Source organism: Lolium rigidum, chromosome 7 (genome assembly GCF_022539505.1).
Source record: "Lolium rigidum isolate FL_2022 chromosome 7, APGP_CSIRO_Lrig_0.1, whole genome shotgun sequence".
In the NCBI taxonomy this organism is placed as follows: domain Eukaryota; kingdom Viridiplantae; phylum Streptophyta; class Magnoliopsida; order Poales; family Poaceae; genus Lolium; species Lolium rigidum.
In genome coordinates this window covers 68,898,138-68,922,453 of record NC_061514.1, presented here as the reverse complement: position 1 = coordinate 68,922,453, position 24,316 = coordinate 68,898,138, and positions in this window count along the sequence as shown.

The window sequence follows — 24,316 nt, the reverse complement described above, 5'->3', positions numbered from 1 at the left end:
TCTCCATCGAGGCTCGGGGCTGTACCGGTAGCTATGTGGTTCATCTCTCTCCTATGTACTTCAATACAATAATCTCATGAGCTGCCTTACATGATTGAGATTCATATGATGATGCTTGTAATCTAGATGTCATTATGCTAGTCAAGTGGGTTTTACTTATGTGATCTCCGGAGACTCCTTGTCCCACGTGTGTAAAGGTGACAGGTGTGTGCACCGTGTGGGTCTCTTAGGCTATATTTCACGAAGTACTTATTCACCGTTGAAGAGCGTAGTGAAGTGCTTATTTATATCTCTTGATGATTGCAATGTGTTTGTATCACAATTTATCTATGTGCTACTCTAGTGATGTGTTATTAAAGTAGTTTTATTCCTCCTGCATGTGTGCAAAGGTGACAGTGCGTGCACCGTGTTAGTACTTGGTTTATTGCTATGATAATATTGATGTGATCTATTCCTCCTACATATGCATGAAGGTGACAGTGTGCATGCTATGCTAGTACTTGGTTTAGTCTTTTGATCTATCTTACACTTAAGGTTACTTAAACATGAGCATTATTGTGGAGCTTGTTAACTCCGGCATTGAGGGTTCGTGTAATCCTACGCAATGTGTTCATCATCCAACAAAAGTGTAGAGTATGCATTTATTATCTATTCCGTTATGTGATCAATGTTGAGAGTGTCCACTAGTGAAAGTGTAATCCCTAGGCCTTGTTCCTAAATACCGCTGAGTTACTACCGCTTGTTTACTCGTTTTACTGTGTTACTACTCGCTGCAATACTACCACCATCAACTACACGCCAGCAAGCTATTTTCCGGCACCATTGCTACTCGCTCATATATATTCATACCACCTGTATTTCACTATCTCTTCGCCGAACTAGTGCACCTATTAGGTGTGTTGGGGACACAAGAGACTTCTTGCTTTGTGGTTGCAGGGTTGCATGAGAGGGATATCTTTGACCTCTTCCTCCCTGAGTTCGATAAACCTTGGGTGATCCACTTAAGGGAAACTTGCTGCTGTTCTACAAACCTCTGCACTTGGAGGCCCAACACTGTCTACAGGAAAGGAGGGGGAACGTAGACATCAGCTATGATCATGATCTCTTGTAGATTGTGGAGTTAATTATCATTATGATAGTATTGATGTGATCTATTCCTCCTTCATAGTGTAATGTGGACAGTGTGTGCGCTATGTTAGTTCTTGGTTTATTTTGCAATGATCTATTATGCTCTAAGGTTATTTAAATATGAACATCGAATGTTGTGGAGCTTGTTAACTCCGGCATTGAGGTGCTCTTGTAGCCCTACACAACGACTGGTGTTTTTCATCCAACAAAAGAGTGTATGTAGCACATATGAGAAAGAGTTATTTATTATGCGATCAATGTTGAGAGTGTCCACTAGTGAAAGTGTAATCTCTAGGCCTTGTTCCAAATACTGCTATCGCTGCTTGTTTACTGTTTTACTATGTTTCTACTGCCTCGCAATATTACCACCATCAACTACACGCCAGCAAGAACTTTTCCGGCACCGTTGCTACTCGCTCATACTTATTTATACCACCTGTATTTCACTATCTCTTCGCCGAACTAGTGCACCTATTAGGTGTGTTGGGGACACAAGAGACTTCTTGCTTTGTGGTTGCAGGGGTTGCATGATAGGGATATCTTTGACCTCTTCCTCCCTGAGTTCGATAAACCTTGGGTGATCCACTTAAGGGAAACTTGCTGCTGTTCTACAAACCTCTGCTCTTGGAGGCCCAACACTGTCTACAAGAATAGAAGCACCCGTAGACATCAAGCTATTTTCACGGCGCCGTTGCCGGGAGGAAAGGTAAATGGTACTCACACTCCGGATCTCGGCTACTAAGCTATTTTCGCCGTTGTAAGTACTCGAAGCTATTTCCTTTAGATCCTGCAATTGCATCTTTTTGTTTCTTGTTTACACTAGTTTGGCATAATGGACGACAATGAGCTTCTTACTCTATTTCCTGATTTAAGACATGGATGGTTTGATCTGAAAATTAAAAAACCCATGAAACATATTAGCATGAATACTTTGAATACCATTGTTGCTAATGATATGGAAAATTCTAAGCTTGGGGAAGCTGGCTTTGATCAGCATGATATTTTTAGTCCCCCCAAGCATTGAGGAGAAAATTTACTTTGATGATACTTTGCCTCCTATTTATGATGATTATAATGATAGTAGTCTTTTAGTACCGCCTGTTATGGAGGATAAATTTGATTATGATTACAATATGCCTCCTATATTTGATGATGAGAATAATAATGATAGCTACTTTGTTGAATTTGCTCCCACTACAACTAATAAAATTGATTATGCCTATGTGGAGAGTAATAATTTTATGCATAAGACTCATGATAAGAATGCTTTATGTGATAGTTATATTGTTGAGTTTTCTCATGTTGCTACTGAAAGTTATTATGAGAGAGGAAAATATGGTTGTAGAAATTTTCATGTTACTAAAATGCCTCTCTATGTGCTGAAATTTTTGAAGCTACACTTGTTTTATCTTCCTATGCTTGTCACTTTGCTCTTCATGAACTTGTTTATTTACAAGATTCCTATGCATAGGAAGCATGTTAGACTTAAATTTGTTTTGAATTTGCCTCTTGATGCTCTCTTTTGCTTCAAATACTATTTCTTGCGAGTGCATCATTAAAACTGCTGAGCCCATCTTAATGGCTATAAAGAAATAACTTCTTGGGAGATAACCCATGTGTTATTTTGCTAGAGTACTTTGTTTTATATTTGTGTCTTGGAAGTTGTTTACTACTGTAGCAACCTCTCCTTATCTTAGTTTTGTGTTTTGTTGTGCTAAGTAAAGTCTTTGATAGTAAAGTGAATACTAGATTTGGATTACTGCGCAGAAACAGATTTCTTTGCTGTCACGAATCTGGGTCTAATTCTCTGTAGGTAACTCATAAAATTAAGCCAATTTACGTGAGTGATCCTCGGATATGTACGCAACTTTCATTCAATTTGGGCATTTTCATTTGAGCAAGTCTGGTGCCTCAATAAAATCCATCTTTACGGACTGTTCTGTTTTGACAGATTCTGCCTTTTATTTCGCATTGCCTCTTTTGCTATGTTGGATGAATTTCTTTGATCCATTAATGTCCAGTAGCTTTATGCAATGTCCAGAAGTGTTAAGAATGATTGTGTCACCTCTGAACATGTTAATTTTTATTGTGCACTAACCCTCTAATGAGTTGTTTCGAGTTTGGTGTGGAGGAAGTTTTCAAGGGTCAAGAGAGGAGGATGATATACTATGATCAAGAAGAGTGAAAGCTCTAAGCTTGGGGATGCCCCGGTGGTTCACCCCTGCATATTTCAAGAAGACTCAAGCATCTAAGCTTGGGGATGCCCAAGGCATCCCCTTCTTCATCGACAAATTATCAGGTTCCTTCTCTTGAAACTATATTTTTATTCTGTCACATCTTATGTACTTTACTTGGAGCGTCTGTATGTTTCTTGTTTTTGTTTTTGTTTGAATAAATGCTTGTGTGGGATAGAGACACGCTCCGCTGGTTCATATGAACACATGTGTTCTTAGCTTTTAATGTTCATGGCGAAGGTTGAAACTCGCTTCGTTAATTGTTATATGGTTGGAAACGGGAAATGCTACATGTAGTAATTGATAAAATGTCTTGGATAATTTGATACTTGGAAATTGTTGTGCTCATGTTTAAGCTCTTGCATCATATACTTTGCACCTATTAATGAAGAAATACATAGAGCTTGCTAAAATTTGGTTTGCATATTTGGTCTCTCTAAAGTCTAGATAATTTCTAGTATTGAGTTTTGAACAACAAGGAAGACGGTGTAGAGTCTTATAATGTTTACAATATGTCTTTTATGTGAGTTTTGCTGCACCGGTTCATCCTTGTGTTTGTTTCAAATAACCTTGCTAGCCTAAACCTTGTATCGAGAGGGAATACTTCTCATGCATCCAAAATCCTTGAGCCAACCACTATGCCATTTGTGTCCACCATACCTACCTACTACATGGTATTTCTCCGCCATTCCAAAGTAAATTGCTTGAGTGCTACCTTTAAAATTTCCATCATTCGCCTTTACAATATATAGCTCAGGGGACAAATAGCTTAAAAACTATTGTGGTATTGAATATGTACTTATGCACTTTATCCCTTATTAAGTTGCTTGTTGTGCGGTAACCATGTTTCTGGGGACGCCATCAACTCTTTTACCTTTGTTGAATATCATGTGAGTTGCTATGCATGTCCGTCTTGTCTGAAGTAAGGGCGGTTTTCACAATCAAATGGTTTGAGTATGCATACTGTTAGAGAAGAACATTGGGCCGCTAACTAAAGCCATGAATCATGGTGGAAGTTTCAGTTTGGACATAAAACCTCAATCTCTTATGAGAATATTAACTGTTGTTGTATGCTTATGTTGCCGGCCAAAACTCACCGGCGAGCAGTGGTTAAGCAACACGAAGAGCCGGGAGGCTCCCAAGGCCGCTTAGTGGACCCTGGCACCTCGCGTCGTCCCGCAAGTTTCCAGCACACGTCCTGGCGGTTGCAAGGGCGTGCCACCTGACCTAGACCCGATCAGGAAGGTGTTAGGTTGCTTCGATTATTCTCCTGCATGGTAGACACGTAAACATTAAATACGAGCCCTATCGGCTCTCAGGCTGCCCTGTGGATCGGCTCAAAGAGCTGATCGCCCCATGGTTCACGTTGGATTTGCAATGACATGGGGATCCTGCTTGATCAAAGCAAAGCTAAACCAATCTACGACAGTTTAGGGTTTTCACCGCATAACCGGAACATTCTACGCGTAGTTGGGCCTAGCAGATACGAAAGATGATGAAAACTACCCCTTGAAGAGGCCTAAAAACCAACATTACGTCAATTCCCGGAACATCCCTTATAGGAACGGTAAACAACACCTAACGCACTACCGGATCATCCAACCCCAGCATAAGGCCTAATCATGCAGATATTAAACTAATCCTTGAAGAACAAGGAGCAACTATAACGAGATCGGATCTACTAAGCAACGAACAAGCAAGATGCTGCCCTTACACCCAGATAGGTGTAAGGGCAGCTAGGTGTCGAGGGACGGCATTGCTAAGCAAATATGCATAAGAAAAGCATCAATGCAAGCCCCAAAACACCTAAGATAAGTAGTGTTACTCGCCATCAACAACGCTTCAGCACGAGTAACACAAGGTAAAAGAATAAACGTATACTGCCTAGATCGCAAGATGCGATCTAGGCAGCATGATGCTTACCCGGAAGAAACCCTCGAGACAAGGGAGTTGGCGATGCGCCTAGATTGGTTTGTTGTGAACGTGATTGTTGTTTATTTCATAAACCCTAGATACATATTTATAGTCCGTAGACTTTCTAACGTGGGAATAATCCCAACCGGGCACAAGCCCAAACTCTATCTAACCGACACGTATCCTACTATGTTACAGATACACGGGCAAACTAGCCCAAACTTTGTATGCAAGGCCGGTTCATGTATTTCTTCCATGTATATTCTTCAAGCCCATCTCCAATCGCGGCCCACCTCTGATCCGGTCAAATTCTGGTGATAACACATGCCCCCCTGGTTTTGGAAATGACAATTCCAAAATCACTCTGTTTTTTTCTTCGTCGGGTCATGTCGTGGTAGAGCAGAACCGTCGCAGTATCCTTCGTCATGATGTCTTGCCTCCTCGACTTTATCACCAATCTAAAAAATCCTTCTTATTAATGAAGGAGTGTTTCCATTTAACTTTGCCGATAGTCAAAGCCAAGCACTCCCAAAAGAGCCGATGGTATCACATCAGCCTCTACGATAAAACAAGAGTAAAGCCAACCTAACTGCTCCTCCAAACGGTAACATGCGACCTCCATCTGAGAAAGCAAAATCAGATCCCCAAATCGCCGCCCAAGCAGCCCTACGAAACTCAGATCTCAACCACGCCGTCCCAATTTCTCAACGCATCAAATGGCGGAATCATCCAACGCCAACGCCATGGTCTCCGGTCTGAAGGTAATCCTCAACCGTCTCTTCGCCATCCGAATCAAGGTTAGGATTAAACAGCCAACACCTGAATTAATGCCTTATTCCGTTGTCAATTTTAGGTTTCAGATATCCTGCTGCCGCACCCTTCTCTCCCAAACTCTATGTGTCTTGGCCCCCGTTCTTCCGAGAGTCCCGCTCACTTAATCTCATGCGAGGCCAATAGAATCCCCTTTGCGAACCAGAATTTAGATCCGACTTCCCGGGCCGACCGCTCGCGAGCCTGGCCTAATCCTCCCGAAGGTTGGGTGGCATGGTACAGTAAAGTGTCCAAAACACACTACGCTACCTGGGATACGATAGGGATAGCCGATGCCTTGTCATTATCATTGTCCCCTCTTGAAAAGAATGAGAACATCCTGAAAACCATCGGCTACTTTTGGTCTGATGCACTAAATTGCTTCATGTTCGGCCATGGCCCTATGTCACCAACTCTGCTGGACGTGGCCATGATCACGAGCTTGGACATTGCATCCCCAAGCCCCTCTCGCCTTTAAATTGCCAAAAGTTCCTTTCACCCTTTCCTCCAAAACAGAGTGTACAAGCTGGGGCGCCTACCTCAGGCGTTATATGAAAACCAAAGGCCCTGTGTCAGAAAGAGAGCACACAGCTTTCTTGAACTTCTGGCTGGAGCACTTCATATTTTGCGGTCCTTCACTCGCCCCAACCAAGAATTACCTCTCCCTGGCTTATGAGCTCGGCAAAGGTACTCAACTTGGCCTTGGAAAACTGCTCCTTGGAGAGGTCTATCGATCTCTTCAACTGATGTCCGTCAAATTGTTCTCCCAAAGGACAGTTAAAACAGGAGGCCCTCGGTGGTTTATTCGGTTATGGGCCCGATTGTACTTTCAAAACCAAATCCCAAACTTCCCACCTTTGGACACCTACACCTTCCCGGATGCAAATGGGAAGGACATCCGGTGCACTAGCTATGGCCAAGCTCTGTATAGTCTTCCAGGCAGCAGGCTGATCCCCAAGGAAGCAGCAGAGTGGTTCAAGATTTTCTTCCAAGGCCTGGACAACCCCCTGTTCTTCCCCTATACTCGAATCGGAAATCTTTGAGAATCCAGCCTCCTTCCGATTAGACAGACCTTGCCGATGACGCCGACACCCGGCACTCGTACTCTATCATGATCCGTCCTTGATTTCTCCCGGCTTGGCATGAGTACCTCAAATAGGATCATTAAGCCCGGTTACGAGTCTTACCAACCGGTGGTAGTAGCCCAGGCAACTTGGCCTCGGGCAAGTGCCCCCACACTTCTTCCTCCACCACTCGACGGCCAGCGGTGGCTGAACCGCCCGACATTCTTACCGGCCAAAGGTGCTATACCTTCTTTGATGCTCTGGCCATTCCAATTCCTCATAACCTCTGTTTCACCACCACTACCGATGGCTTCGAGACTTGGTGGTCGATGTGGAAGACCCACGCCTTCAGAAGAGCTCTAGGACCGTTGTTGAAGCAACTTGATTCTGAATATGACGTTCCTGCACACCAGGTACCATTACATATAAATTACTGGCAATGGCTCATGACGATTGTCTGTAACCTGATTTTATTCCTTGGCAGCAACAGGATGGCCCAGAGCCCACACAAGCCGATGGCTCCCCTTTCAAGTTTCTTCCACCAGCCCCGGTGGTTCTCTTCTGTCAGAGCTCACCGCCCTTGAAGAAGGTCATAATGTGAGCCAGCCGATTTCTCCGAAATCGGCTCCCAAGAGTAAAGCATCCTCGGGGTCGGCTTGCCCCCGAGCCTCAACCCGTGCGAGGAAGGCAGTGAGGAAAGTAGCTGCCAGAAAACCCCGAAGCGCAAAGCTCCCGCCCAAGCAAGCTTGCATGTAAGCTGACTCGTGCCTTGACCAAATTCATCTGTCTTCCCTAGTCTTTTGTAACATGGTTGTACTTCTTCTTTTAGACTTCCACTGAAGAGAACTCCAGTGAGGAAGCACAGTCCAGCCCAAGGGACTCCACCCCGGGCGATTCTGAGAGATCCACCACACAAAGCCAGACGGACTCGCCAGCGTCGGCTTCTAGGAAAAGGTCGACTCCCGAGCCTGCTGACCTCCAAGCTCCGATCAAAACGGGGTCACGCATGAAGCGTCGATGCGTCAAAAGGGCTCGCAAAGACCCACGAGTTTCCTCGCCGAGCCAGGAAGTTTCAAACGTAATTACCTCAACAGCTCATATTCCATACCGTCCCGTTGCTAATTGGATCGGCTCACCATTTCTTTTGCAGGCTAATGGGACCTCTAGCGGGGACGTTGAAGAGGTACAGATGCCATCCGCCACGCTCGGCCTAACCACCCCGCCGAACGTGGCTGACCAAGTGGCTAACCTGGCCCAGTCCACCGAAAAGCCGATTGTCGCAACATCGGCTGCCCTTCCTTCTTTGGGAGAGGTACGCTCCACTCTCTCAGGCCTACCCTTTTCCTCTGTTGTATGCTCATACTGCTCTTGTTCGTCTGCCAGGGTTGTGATCTTTCAAGCTTGCTGACGTTCGATCCCGACTCCATCGAGCCAGCTACTTCCAAGGCAGATGAAGAGCCAAGTCTTGGCACAGTCCATGGTCCACTCCAGCGTCTCAAGGCTTTGCTCTCTTCCTCAGTTGAGACCCTGGTTGAGAACCCTGAGGCAGTCAAGGGCATCCTCGAAGAAATCTAGCCCCATCTCCCGATGACGCTGCAAGTGAAGCTCTGGCCGGCTGTGACACTGTCGGCCTTCAGGTCAAGAGTGCAATCGGCTCGTCAAAGAATGATCCTTCGTCACGCCCAGCTTCCGTTGAGAGCCGATATTGCCGAGAAGTGTCAACGGCTCAACGAGAAAAAGGCTGCCTTAGACGCCAAGACTGACACCTCTGCCGATAGTGCTGAACTCGAGACCCTGCGTAAGGAACTGGAGAACCTTGAAGAGAGAGTTAGGGTGACCAAGCAGCTTATCCAAGACAAAGAAACCCTCATTGCCCGCTCTCGAGAGGAAGCACAAGGCCTCACAGCCGATCTGAAAACCGATCTGGCTGAAATTCGTGTCCTGAGCAGCCAGCTGGTGGCGGGCAAAGACGAGGACGACGAGTCTGAGATCGCCGAGGTGGACTGTATCCGCGCTGACGCCCTTCACGCTCTTGACGCTTTTCTTCAGAAAAACCTCTCTGTGTAAACTGATAAACGTTTTACTGATCTTGTACCTCTTGAGTTGATGGCTGCGCATTGGCTTTCTATTCTAAAGTCGATGTCTGTGCATCGGCTGTGCTTAAAAAATTTGTATTTTTTACGGCCGATTTATGCATCGGCCCCCATACTTCAATACCCATCATCATCAAAGAATATATCTTGAGCTGCTGGGCATTTGACAGCCACTTCAAACTTTGTATCCTCGTGTCTTATCCATCTAAGTGCCCCCGAGCCGATTCTTTCAAGTAATTGAGGGTATCGGCTCTTCGAGCATCCCCTGTTAGATCAATGCCGAACCCGGGCAAAAACGTATGTCGAGGATAATTTTGGCCGATTGCTAGAATCGGCCTCCTTCTTCATTGCAATGCTTAGTGAAGGTTTACCACGTCTTGGTTTTCTACTGTAGCTACGTGACATGCTTGAGATGAGATTTTTGCTTTCCATTTTTTGGGGCCGATCGCAGGGATCGGCCTCGCCACGTACGTCCATTGTCTTGGACCTTGCTACTCTGTCGGCCGGTAGATAAGACCAGCCTCACCCCATTTTTCGAAGCTTCGATGCGCTCACAGCCTTCCAAACTGATTCCAGAGAGCGGCTCTTGGTCATCTGCCTCCCAAATATTCATGGCAGCTAGTGATATCTCGATTGAGTCATCTGCCTGAACGACCTCCACTTCATCTCCATCCCACTGTATGATGCATTGGTGCATTGTGGATGGAATGCAACAGTTAGCGTGAATCCAATCCCTTCCTCGCAGGATGATGACCCACAAGTATAGGGGATCGCAGCAGTCTTCGAGGGAAGTAAAACCCAAATTTATTGATTCGACACAAGGGGAGGTAAAGAATACTTATAAGCCTTAACAACTGAGTTGTCAATTCAGCTGCACCTGGAAAAGCACTAATAACATGGGTGATGTGAAAACAGCAGTAGTATGAGAGCAATAGTAACAAGTAACACGAGCAGCAGTAGCAATAACACAGGAGCAATGGCACCGGAAAATAGTTGATACTACTTCCAATGACATGTAGAACGAGTATATAATGATGAGAGATGGACCGGGGTTCCCAGCGATCTACACTAGTGGTAACTCTCCAATAACAAGTGTTGGGTGAACAAATTACAGTTGGGCAATTGATAGGAATCAAAGTATTAAGTTAGAACATCCAGCTTATTAATCATGTAGGCATGTTTTCCATATATAGTCGTACGTGCTCGCAATGAGAAACTTGCACAACATCTTTTGTCCTACCAGCCGGTGGCAGCCGGGCCTCTAGGGAATCTACTCGGATATTAAGGTACTCCTTTTAATAGAGCACCGGAGCAAAGCATTAACACTCCGTGAAAACATGTGATCCTCACATCACTACCATCCCCTCCGGTTGTCCCAATTTCTGTCACTTCGGGGCCATTGGTTCCGGACGGCGACATGTGCATACAACTTGTAGATACAATCTAAGCAATAAGTATAGAGCTTAAATCTAAGATCATGGCACTCGGGCCCTAGTGACAAGCATTAAGCATAACAAGATTGCAGCAACAATAACTTCATAAACTTTGTAGATAGACAATCATAATGTATCATCCATCGGATCCCAACAAACACAACACCGATTACATCAGATGGATCTCAATTTTGTAAGGCAGCTCATGAGATCATTGTATTGAAGTACATGGGATAGAGAGTACCAACTAGCTACAGCTAGAACCCGTAGTCCATGGGGGAACTACTCACGGAGCATGATGGAGGCGATGGCGTTGATGGATATGGCTTCCGGGGGCACTTCCCCGTCCCGGCAGGGTGCCGGAACAGAGAGTTCTGTCCCCCGAATTGGAGTTTCGCGACGGTGGCGGCGCCCCTGGAGTCTTTCTGGAGTTTCGTCAAGTGGTACTGCGTTTTTAGGTCGAAAGGGGTTTTATAGGCGAAGAGGCGGCGCAAGGGGGCACCTAGGGGCGCCCCACCATAGGCTGGCGCGTTCCCAGGCCAGGCCGCGCCGCCTTATGGTGTGGTGGCCCTCTGGCCCCTCTCCGACTCTTCTTCGGTGTTCTGGAGCCTTCCGGGAAAAATAGGAGGTTTGGCGTTGATTTCGTCCAATTCCGAGAATATTGCCCGAACAGCCTTTCCGGAACCAAAAACGGCAGAAAACGAGAACCGGCACTGTGGCATCTCGTTAATAGGTTAGTTCCGGAAAATGCATGAAATCATCATAAAGTGCAAGCAAAACATGTAAGTATTGTCATAAAACAAGCATGGAACGACAGAAATTATGGATACGTCGGGGACGTATCAGCATCCCCAAGCTTAGTTCTGCTCGTCCCGAGCAGGTAAACGATAAAAAGAATAATTTCTGTTAGTGACATGCTACTTACATAACCTTGATCATACTATTACAAAGCATATGAAATGAATGAAGTGACTCAAGGCAATGATCTATAGTTGCTAACAAATAGATAACATATAGCAAAACTTTTCATGAAGAGTACTTTCAAGACAAGTATCAAAAGCCTTGCACAAGAGTTAACTCATAAAGCAATAGATTCAAAGTAAAGGCATCGAAGCAACACAAAGGAAGATTTAAGTTTCAGCAATTGCTTTCAACTTTCAACATGTATATCTCATGGATAATGGTCAACACAAAGTAATATGATGAATGCAAATAAGCAAGTATGTAAGAATCAATGCACGATTGACACAAGTGTTTGCTTCTAAGATGGAAGGAAGTAGGTAAACTGACTCAACATAAAGTAAAAGAATGGCCCTTCGCAGAGGGAAGCATTGATTACTATATTTGTGCTAGAGCTTTGGTTTTGAAAACATAAAGAGAGCATAAAAGTAAAGTTTTGAGAGGTGTTTGTTGTTGTCAACGAATGGTAGTGGGCACTCCAACCCCCTTGCCAGACAAACCTTCAAAGAGCGGCTCCCATTTTATTTTATTTTTGGGTGGCACTACTTCCAACCTTTCTTTCACAAACCATGGCTAACCGAATCCTCGGGTGTCTGCCAACAATCTCATACCATGAAGGAGTGCCTTTTTATTTTAGTTTCATTATGATGACACTCCTCCCAACCTTTGCTTACACAAGCCATGGCTAACCGAATCCTCGGGTGCCATCCAACAATCACATACCATGGAGGAGTGTCTATTTTGGTTAATTAATTTGGGACTGGGAATCCCATTGCCAGCTCTTTTTGCAAAATTATTGGATAAGCGGATGAAGTCACTAGTCCATTGGTGAAAGTTGCCCAACAAGATTGAAAGATAAACACCACATACTTCCTCATGAGCTATAAAGCATTAACACAAATTGAGAAGAATTTTGAATTGTTTAAAGGTAGCACTCAAGCAATTTACTTTGGAATGGCAGGAAATACCACATAGTAGGTAGGTATGGTGGACACAAATGGCATAGTGGTTGGCTTAAGGTTTTGGATGCACGAGAAGCATTCCCTCTCAGTACAAGGCTTTGGGCTAGCAAGGTTATTTGAAGCAAACACAAGTATGAACCGGTACAAGCAAAACTTACATAAGAACATATTGCAAGCATTATAATACTCTACACTGTCTTCCTTGTTGCTCAAACACTTTTACCAGAAAATATCTAGACCTTAAGAGAGACCAATCATGCAAACCAATTTCAACAAGCAATACAGTAGTTCTCCACTAATAGGTTTAAACTACATGAAAAAAAACTTAATAATGATCTACTTGAGAGCTCAAAACAATTGCCAAGTGTCAAATTATCCAAGACATGATGAGGCATTTTCTGTTTTCAACCAAATATAAATAAGTGCAATAGCTTCCAACTTTTATCATTGAACATTAAAAGTAAAACGAAGAACACGAGTGTTCATATGAAAAAGCGGAGCGTGTCTCTCTCCCAAACAAGGATTGCTAGGATCCGATCTTATTCAAACAAAAACAAAAATAAAAGCACACAGACGCTCCAAGTAAAGCACATATGATGTGACCGAATAAAAATATAGTTTCAATAGAAGATACCTGATAAGTTGATGAAGAAGGAGATGCCTTGGGCATCCCCAAGCTTAGACGCTTGAGTCTTCTTGAAATATGCAGGGATGAACCACGGGGGCATCCCCAAGCTTAGACTTTTTCACTCTTCTCGATCATATATCATCCTCCTCTCTTGACCCTTGAAAACTTCCTTCACACCAAACTTCTCATAAACTTCATTAGAGGGGTTAGTACTCAAAAAATTTGAATCCACCTTGGTCCTGTAGTGGCACATTGCAAGAACTCAATAAAACATTAGCTACAGCCCTCTATGTCTAGAAAACCTCGCTTAAATTCCGCAAGAGACAATGCAAAAAACAGAGACAGAATCTGCCAAAACAGAACAGCCAGTAAAGACGAATTTTAAATGAATACTTCCGTTGCTCAAATCAGAAAACTCAAAACTAATGAAAGTTGCGTACTTATTTGAGGAACACGCACGTAAATTGGCATAACTTTCTGAGTTTCCTACATAGAATTAGACCCAGATTCGTGACAGCAAGAAATCTGTTTCTGCGCAGTAATCCAAATCTAGTATCAACCTTCGATTAGAGGCTTCACTTGGCACAACAATACACAAAACTAAGATAAGGAGAGGTTGCTACAGTAGTAAAAAACTTCCAAGACACAAATATAAAACAAAGTACTGTAGAAAAATAACACATGGGTTATCTCCCAAGAAGTTCTTTCTTTATAGCCATTAAGATGGGCTCAGCGAGCTTTAATGATGCACTCCCAAGAAATAGTATTTGAAGCAAAAGAGAGCATCAAAAAGCAAATTCAAAACACATTTAAGTCTCACATGCTTCCTATGCATAGGAATCTTGTAAATAAACAAGTTCATGAAAAGCAAAGTAACAAGCATAGGAAGATAGAACAAGTGTAACTTCAAAAATTTAAGCGCATAGAGAGGTGTATTAGTACCATGAAAATTTCTACCACCATATTTTCCTCTCTCATAATAATTTTCAGTAGCTTCACGAACAAACTCAACAATATAACTATCACATGCAGCATACTTTTCATGATTTCCAAACACATAATTTTTATCAAGTTCAAGGATAGTGGAATTAAAACTTTCAAACTTACTTTTATTAATAATATAACAAGGTAGTTGATCGATCTCAATAGATATGGGACTCATAGAATAAGTCAAGAACTCTCCAATCCCATTTTCATTAGTAGTACAATTAATATTATCAAGTAACATATGACCATCATCTAGAGCTTTATCATAGACATTTGCCAAACAAAATTCTTTAGTACCATGCATTTCGACATCAGGCACAAACAAAGCATTATCATAAGATTTATCAAAGTAGCATGGATTATCATAGATAATAGTAGCATAATCATTCTCACAAGTATTACTCATAGGTACTATTTCAAGAGAATCCACAGGAACATAACATTCAACCTCTTCCGGTAAGCATGGAGGACAATCAAATAGTGTAAGAGATAAAGAGTTACTCTCATTAGAAGGTTGACATGGGTAGCTAATCCATTCTTCCTCCTTTTGTCCGTCGCTCTCCTCTTCTTTTTCATCCAATGAGCTTTCAGGTTCATCAATTTCCTCCTCTTTTTCATCCAATGAGCTTTTAGGTTCATCAATTTCTTCTTCCACCGGTTCCTGCGAATTGTGAGTGCATTCTTGTGCATTAATGTGTCTCTCTTTATAATCAAGGATATAAGGATTCCTACTGTAGCATTCTATGCAAGAATTAAGGATAGTAGAGACATAATCTTTAAGGTCCTTACAAACAACACAAGTTTCATAATTCTCAACCATGAAGGATTCTATCTCGGAGGCTCCCATAAATAAGACAAATTGTTCTACCTCTTCGAACCCATAATGAATATAGCAATTCCGATTATAGCTCTCAATAAAAAATTCCTCACTAAAGCCACATTGAAATTTAAGATGTTTAGTGTCATGTTGAGAGCAACAGTTTATATCAAGGCGTTTAAGCAAGATTTTAGCAATTGTATTCAATTTTTCTATCATAGCACTCATTATTTTACCAGTTCTTGATTCTCTATAACAATTATAACAATCCATAAGCTCCAAGTAGGTTGTTGGTTCTCCCATAACAGCAGTTTTTAATTTTTTGGTTTTTCAAATTTTTATGGATTTTTGGGTATATGAGACAAATAAAATTAGACAAAAATAAACTAGACAAAAGTAAACTAAGCACAAATAAACTAGACAAAAGTAAACTAAGCAAAACAAAATAAAACAAAATAAAAACAGAGAGAGAGATAGAGTGTACTCCCCAGGTGAACTTATGAGTAGAGCTATGCCTCCCCAGCAACGGCGCCAGAAAACAGTCTTGATGACCCACAAGTATAGGGGATCGCAGCAGTCTTCGAGGGAAGTAAAACCCAAATTTATTGATTCGACACAAGGGGAGGTAAAGAATACTTATAAGCCTTAACAACTGAGTTGTCAATTCAGCTGCACCTGGAAAAGCACTAATAACAGGGGTGATGTGAAAGCGACGAGTAGTATGAGAGCAATAGTAACGAGTAACACGGCGAGCAGTAGCAATAACACGAGAGCAATGGCACCGGAAAATAGTTGATACTACTTCCAATGACATGTAGAACGAGTATATAATGATGAGAGATGGACCGGGGTTCCCAGCGATCTACACTAGTGGTAACTCTCCAATAACAAGTGTTGGGTGAACAAATTACAGTTGGGCAATTGATAGGAATCAAAGTATTAAGTTAGAACATCCAGCTTATTAATCATGTAGGCATGTTTTCCATATATAGTCGTACGTGCTCGCAATGAGAAACTTGCACAACATCTTTTTTCCTACCAGCCGGTGGCAGCCGGGCCGCTAGGGAATCTATTGGATATTAAGGTACTCCTTTTAATGGAGCACCGGAGCAAAGCATTAACACTCCGTGAAAACATGTGATCCTCACATCACTACCATCCCCTCCGGTTGTCCCAATTTCTGTCACTTCGGGGCCATTGGTTCCGGACAGCGACATGTGCATACAACTTGTAGATACAATCTAAGCAATAAGTATAGAGCTTAAATCTAAGATCATGGCACTCGGGCCCTAGTGACAAGCATTAATCATAACAAGATTGCAGCAACAATAACTTCATAAACTTTGTAGATAGACAATCATAATGTATCATCCATCGGATCCCAACAAACACAACACCGATTACATCAGATGGATCTCAATCATGTAAGGCAGCTCATGAGATCATTGTATTGAAGTACATGGGATAGAGAGTACCAACTAGCTACAGCTAGAACCCGTAGTCCATGGGGGAACTACTCACGGAGCATGATGGAGGCGATGGCGTTGATGGAGATGGCTTCCGGGGGCACTTCCCTGTCCCGGCAGGGTGCCGGACAGCAGAGTTCCGTCCCCCGAATTGGAGTTTCGCGACGGTGGCGGCGCCCCTGGAGTCTTTCTGGAGTTTCGTCAAGTGGTACCGCGTTTTTAGGTCGAAAGGGGTTTTATAGGCGAAGAGGCGGCGCAAGGGGGCACCTGGGGGCGCCCCACCATAGGCTGGCGCGGGCCCAGGCCAGGCCGCGCCGCCTTATGGTGTGGTGGCCCTCTGGCCCCTCTCCGACTCTTCTTCGGTGTTCTGGAGCCTTCCGGGAAAAATAGGAGGTTTGGCGTTGATTTCGTCCAATTCCGAGAATATTGCCGAACAGCCTTTACGGAACCAAAAACAGCAGAAAACATGAACCGCACCGTGGCATCTCGTTAATAGGTTAGTTCCGGAAAATGCATGAAATCATCATAAAGTGCAAGCAAAACATGTAAGTATTGTCATAAAACAAGAATGGAACGACAGAAATTATGGATACGTCGGGGACGTATCACAGGACAGCGTAATTGCTTTTGCTGTCGACGATGAAGAACGCGGTAGGTATGGTTTTCCGGCCTACAGTAAGATCTACATTCAGAACACCTTTTGCTTCTGATGCTTGGCCGTTGAAATCGCTTAATATGACGTTGGTCTTAATCAGATCATCATTGGAGTGTCCCAAACGTCGTAGCATGGAATACGGCATTATGTTGACTGCCGCTCCGGTGTCAACCAACATCTTGCTGACAGGCTGCCCATTGATATAACCTCTCGGGTATAGGGCCTTCAAATGCTCGTAGCTTCTATCTCGTGGCTTCTCAAAGATAATCGGCCGTGGACCGCGGTCGAATTGAGCCACCGATACTTCCTCGTCGTTTGGAGCGCGAAACTCTGACGGGAGTACGAACACCATGTTTGTATCAGCCGATGCCTCTGCATCGGCTTTTGTCTGTTTAGGGCGCCACACTTTCTTCGGTGGGCGCGCCTCCGTCTCCAATGATTGCTAAACACGTCTGTTTAGCAATGTCCCACCGGGCGTGCCAGAATATGTTGCCTGCCAAAACTCACCGGCGAGCAGTGGTTCAGCAACACGAAGAGCCGGGAGGCTCCCAAGGCCGCTTAGTGGACCCTGGCACCTCGCGTCGTCCCGCAAGTTTCCAGCACACGTCCTGGCGGTTGCAAGGGCGTGCCACCTGACCTAGACCCGATCAGGAAGGTGTTAGGTTGCTTCGATTATTCTCCTGCATGGTAGACACGTAAACATTAAATACGAGCCCTATCGGCTCTCAGGCTGCCCTGTGGATCGGCTCAAAGAGCCGATCGCCCCATGGTTCACGTTGAATTTGCAATGACATGGGGATCCTGCTTGATCAAAGCAAAGCTAAACCAATCTACGACAGTTTAGGGTTTTCACCGCATAACCGGAACATCCTACGCGTAGTTGGGCCTAGCAGATACGAAAGATGATGAAAACTACCCCTTGAAGAGGCCTAAAAACCAACATTACGTCAATTCCCGGAACATCCCTTATAGGAACGGTAAACAACACCTAACGCACTACCGGATCATCCAACCCCAGCATAAGGCCTAATCATGCAGATATTAAACTAATCCTTGAAGAACAAGGAGCAACTATAACAGATCGGATCTACTAAGCAACGAACAAGCAAGATGCTGCCCTTACACCCAGATAGGTGTAAGGGCAGCTAGGTGTCGAGGGACGGCATTGCTAAGCAAATATGCATAAGAAAAGCATCAATGCAAGCCCCAAAACACCTAAGATAAGTAGTGTTACTCGCCATCAACAATGCTTCAGCACGAGTAACACAAGGTAAACGAATAAACGTATACTGTCTAGATCGCAAGATGCGATCTAGGCAGCATGATGCTTACCCGGAAGAAACCCTCGAGACAAGGGAGTTGGCGATGCGCCTAGATTGGTTTGTTGTGAACGTGATTGTTGTTTATTTCATAAACCCTAGATACATATTTATAGTCCGTAGACTTTCTAACGTGGGAAAAATCCCAACCGGGCACAAGCCCAAACTCTATCTAACCGACACGTATCCTACTATGTTACAGATACACGGGCAAACTAGCCCAAACTTTGTATGCAAGGCCGGTTCATGTATTTCTTCCATGTATATTCTTCAAGCCCATCTCCAATCGCGGCCCACCTCTGATCCGGTCAAATTCTGGTGATAACAGCTTATGCATTAAAGAGGAGTCTATTATCTGTTGTCTATGTTGTCCCGGTATGGATGTCTAAGTTGAGAATAATCAAAAGCGAGAAATCCAATGCGAGCTTTCTCCTTAGACCTTTGTACAGGCGGCATAGAGGTACCCCTTTGTGACACTTGGTTGAAACATATGCTATGCAATGATAATCCGTGTTAATCCGAACTAATTAGGACAAGGTGCGGGCACTATTAGTATACTATGCATGAGGCTTGCAACTTGTAAGATATAATTTACATGATACATATGCTTTATTACTACCGTTGACAAAATTGTTTCATGTTTTCAAAACCAAAGCTCTAGCACAAATATAGCAATCGATGCTTTCCTCTTTGAAGGACCATTCTTCTACTTTTATGTTGAGTCAGTTCACCTATTTCTCTCCACCTCAAGAAGCAAACACTTGTGTGAACTGTGCATTGATTCCTACATACTTGCATATTGCACTTGTTATATTACTCTATGTTGACAATTATCCATGAGATATACATGTTATAAGTTGAAAGCTACCGCTGAAACTTAATCTTCCTTTATGTTGCTTCAATACCTTTTACTATGAATTTATTGCTTTATGAGTTAACTCTTATGCAAGACTTATTGATGCTTGTCTTGAAGTACTATTCATGAAAAGTCTTTGCTTTATGATTCATTTGTTTACTCATGTCATTACCATTGTTTTGATCACTGCATTCATTACATATGCTTACAATAGTATGATCAAGGTTATGATGGCATGTCACTCCAGAAATTATCTTTGTTATCGTTTACTCGCTCGGGACGAGCAGGAACTAAGCTTGGGGATGCCGATACGTCTCCGACGTATCGATAATTTCTTATGTTCCATGCCACATTATTGATGATATCTACATGTTTTATGCACACTTTATGTCATATTCGTGCATTTTCCGGAACTAACCTATTAACAAGATGCCGAAGTGCCAGTTGCTGTTTTCTGCTGTTTTTGGTTTCAGAAATCCTAGTAACGAAATATTCTTGGAATTGGACGAAATCAACGCCCAGGTTCCTATTCTTCCCGGAAGCATCCAGAACACCCGAGAGTCGCCAGAGTGGACCCACAGGGGGCCCACACATGGGGCTGGCGCGGCCCAGGCCCTGGCCGTGCCGCCCTATTGTCTGGTGGCCCCAGACCCCTTCTGACGCCGCCTCTTCGCCTATAAGAAGCCCCTCGACCTAAAACCTCGAGACAGAAAAACCACGGTACGAGAAACCTTCCAGAGCCGCCGCCATCGCGAAGCCAAGATCTGGGGGACAGGAGTCTCTGTTCCGGCACGCCGCCGGGACGGGGAAGTGCCCCCGGAAGGCTTCTCCATCGACACCACCGTCATCTTCATCAACGATGCTGTCTCCCATGAGGAGGGAGTAGTTCTCCATCGAGGCTCGGGGCTGTACCGGTAGCTATGTGGTTAATCTCTCTCCTATGTACTTCAATACAATGATCTCATGAGCTGCTTTACATGATTGAGATCCATATGATGAGCTTTGTATCGCTACTAGTTGTGTGCTACTCATGTGATGTTATTAAAGTAGTCTATTCCTCCTGCATGGTGTAAAGGTGACTAGTGTGTGCACCGTGTGGTTCTTGTCGTAGGCTATGATCATGATCTCTTGTAGATTGTGGAGTTAATTATCATTATGATAGTATTGATGTGATCTATTCCTCCTTCATAGTGTAATGTGGACGAGTGTGTGCGCTATGTTAGTTCTTGGTTTATTTTGCAATGATCTATTATGATCTAAGGTTATTTAAATATGAACATCGAATGTTGTGGAGCTTGTTAACTCCGGCATTGAGGTGCTCTTGTAGCCCTACACAACGACTGGTGTTTGTCATCCAACAAAAGAGTGTATGTAGCACATATGAGAAAGAGTTATTTATTATGCGATCAATGTTGAGAGTGTCCACTAGTGAAAGTGTAATCCCTAGGCCTTGTTCCAAATATCTGCTATCGCTGCTTGTTTACTTGTTTTACTATGTTTCTATCGCCTGCAATATTACCACCATCAACTACACGCCAGCAAGCACTTTTCTCGGCACCGTTGCTACTGCTCATACTTATTTATACCACCTGTATTTCACTATCTCTTCGCCGAACTAGTGCACCTATTAGGTGTGTTGGGGACACAAGAGACTTCTTGCTTTGTGGTTGCGAGGGTTGCATGAGAGGGATATCTTTGACCTCTTCCTCCCTGAGTTCGATAAACCTTAGGTGATCCACTTAAGGGAAACTTGCTGCTGTTCTACAAACCTCTGCTCTTGGAGGCCCAACACTGTCTACAAGAATAGAAGCACCCGTAGACATCAGTCCTCGCCACGCCCATCGCGCAGAACATCGATCCGGCGGCGGCGCAGGCGGAGCTGGAGGCGCAGCGCCAAAAGCTGCTCGAGAACGGCAAAGACGTCGTCAGGGCACAGCGCGAGCTGAACCTAACCATACGTGAGTATAACGCTACCCATGGCTTTGCTTCAGTTAGCGCTCATGCTGCTAGGATACCGGAAAACCGGCTTAAGGCTCGCAATCTAGATCAGGACTTGCGTAAGGAAATTCTTGCCGGCAAAAGTGTCTCTGCATCTGTGAGCATCGTAGAGAAACCTAAGTACAGTAGCCCGGATAAAACCATAAAAGCTGCTAAGGCTGCGGTAGAACTGTGTGAATCGCTTTCCGGGGACGCTCTAGCAAAACAACAAGAGCGTGTCCGGGAGCTGCTTGAAACTATCGAGCAGCAAAACGCTGAGCAGCTTGCTAAGCTGAACAAGGCTGTGGTTTCAAAATCCGCGCGTTCAACGAAGAATGTCGGTAGCAAGTCCCATGGGCAGGCCTCGTCCCCCCATCCGGACAGAAGAAGAGAAAAAGAGATGAATGCACAGCAGATGACTGTGTATGATCCGGTTCTTACCGGAAAACAACAAGCCGGGCAACACGACGCCGGTAGAAAAAGCCAAGGGGCAGACAGAGGCTACGCCAAAGGAGGCTATGCGGAAACAATCATGCAGGTAAACACGAAACCGGGCAAAATTATCAAGCTGCAAGGGCAGCGTATGATGAGGAGGAAATGCTTCCCCGAGGTACCGGCAGGCAAGGGCCGCGGTACCGGATTGTTATGATGAGGCTGATTCAGCAAGACCCGTAGCATATCGGAACCCATTGGGAGAACGCCTGGGAGAAAGATACCTACCAGAACGGGATGCAAGGAACCGTCTGGATAGAGTATATTTGTCGGAAATGATCGAGGCAGAAGGCCCTCCGGGTCCAAAATGTTTTGGTCCAAGGATCGTGAAAGAGGGACCACCGGTTCGCAACTTCCAGTTGCCCCGTGACACGAAAACGTATGATGGCACCACTAAGCCGGAAGACTGGCTCGCGGATTACGTGACCGCGGTATACGTCGCTGGTGGCGGAGGAACCGTAGCAGGAGGAAGAAACCGGCGTTGGGCCGTGAGAATCATACCATCATTCTTGGTGGGACCGGCTCGAATCTGGCTGAACAACTTGCTGATAGGAAGCATAAACGGTTGGTTGGACTTTGAGGAGGATTTTGTAAGTAACTTCAGCAGCACGTACTGGAGGCCAAACAGGCCGCAGCAGCTCGCCTAGTGCTACAGCGCCCAAATGAAACAGACCGGGATTACCTGGCCCGGTGGAAAACCACAAGGAACTCCTGTGAAGGGGTGATAGAGGCGCAAGCCATTGCTTGGTTTAGCAGTGGGTGCAGAAGAGGTTCGCCGTTGTGGCAAAAGCTGCAGCGGAACATGCCGGCAACGCTGGCGGAAATGATACGTGTGGCGGATAACTATGCATTGGGAGACCCATTGCAACCGGCGGTACAAGCTGAGCCGGAACAATCAAACCCGCCTCAGCAGCGCCAAGAGCAACACCGGGATAACCGGAACAACAAAAGAAGGGAAGATTTCCCGGATCGAAGATACGGTCCGCAGCAAGTTGCTGCTGTACAAGAGAACTCGAGGTCAGCGGCGATCGGAGGCAAAGAACCGGATCGCAGCCATGGACGGGTCCTAAGAAACAGTGGGTCGAAAAGAAACCCTGGGGCCAGAAAAAGAATTGGCAGGAACCTGTGAAGTACACCATGGAAGCTGCCATGGATCAACCTTGCCGGTGGCACACTCCGAATCCGGCTCACCCGTCAAATCATCTGACGAAGGATTGTTCTTGGACCAAGTACTTGATGCTCAAGGGAGCAGTAAAAGATGCGCAAGCACAAGGGTGCTCCGCAATGCAACCACCATCTCAAGATATGCTATGACAGCATCAACTACCACCACCACCGCCGCTTACCTGAGCAAACGCTTTACCGGTACAGCCTCAGCCAAACCGGCAACAACAGTACCAGCAAGTTAACCAGGTGGGAGAAGGCAATGGCCAACCGCCTCCACCGGCACCTTTGGGCCGGAATGTTTACCATGATCCAGATATGTGCTGTGTTGTGTTCGTCACTGAGCCAACCGACAGACAAAGCCTGCATCGCCGTTCTATGGAGGTGAACGCGGTGATGCCGGCAGTGCCAAAATACATGTTGTGGTCAGATCAAGAGATCTCCTGGTCGTTCAAGGATCACCCCAAGATAATGCCTAACCCGGGTGGTTATGCTCTTGTCTTGGACCCAATCATGCAGGGGCCAAACGCTCGAGTCAAATTCAGCAAGGTGCTGATAGACAATGGGAGCAGCATAAACATCATGTACCGGCACACCATGAATATGCTGGGCATAACAGAAAACATGCTTCAGCCAACTCGTACAACTTTCCACGGAATCGTTCCGGGCCTGTCCTGCGCACCGGTTGGAAAAGTCCGGGTGGATGTGTCGTTTGGAGGACGTGACAACTGTCGGGTTGAAAACCTTGAGTTCGAAGTGGTGGACTTAGATAGTCCTTACCAAGCGTTGCTGGGGAGACCGGCATTGGCTGCTTTCATGGCCTCAACTCACACGGCCTATCTCAAGATGAAGATGCCGGCACCTCGTGGACCCTTAACTGTGGTGGGAAACTACAAAGTCTCACTGGAAACTGCTTCCGCCGGATCAAACCTGGCAGAATCGCTGGTGATCGCAGAGGAAAAAAAGGAGGAAGCAAACTGCTGTTGCGCTGGCTCAGTCCTCACAGCTGAGCTTAGCGGCAATGAGTGCAAACTTGGGCACACCGGCATTCAAACCGACAAAAGAAACAAAGGACATTGCTGGACCCGGCTTACCCTAATCGCACCGTTCGTATCGGTGCTGGCATGAATGAGGCATAGGAAAGCGCGCTCGTCAGCTTCCTCCGTGAGAATCAGAATATCTTTGCCTGGTCTACTGATGACTTGGTAGGTGTTCCGAGGGAGCTGGCTGAGCACTCTTTAAATGTCCGGAAGGATGCTAAGCCGGTAAGGCAGCCGCTGCGCCGGTTTGCTGAAGACAGGAGAAAGATTATTGGAGAAGAAGTAACAAAGTTATTGGTTGCCGGTTTCATCGTGGA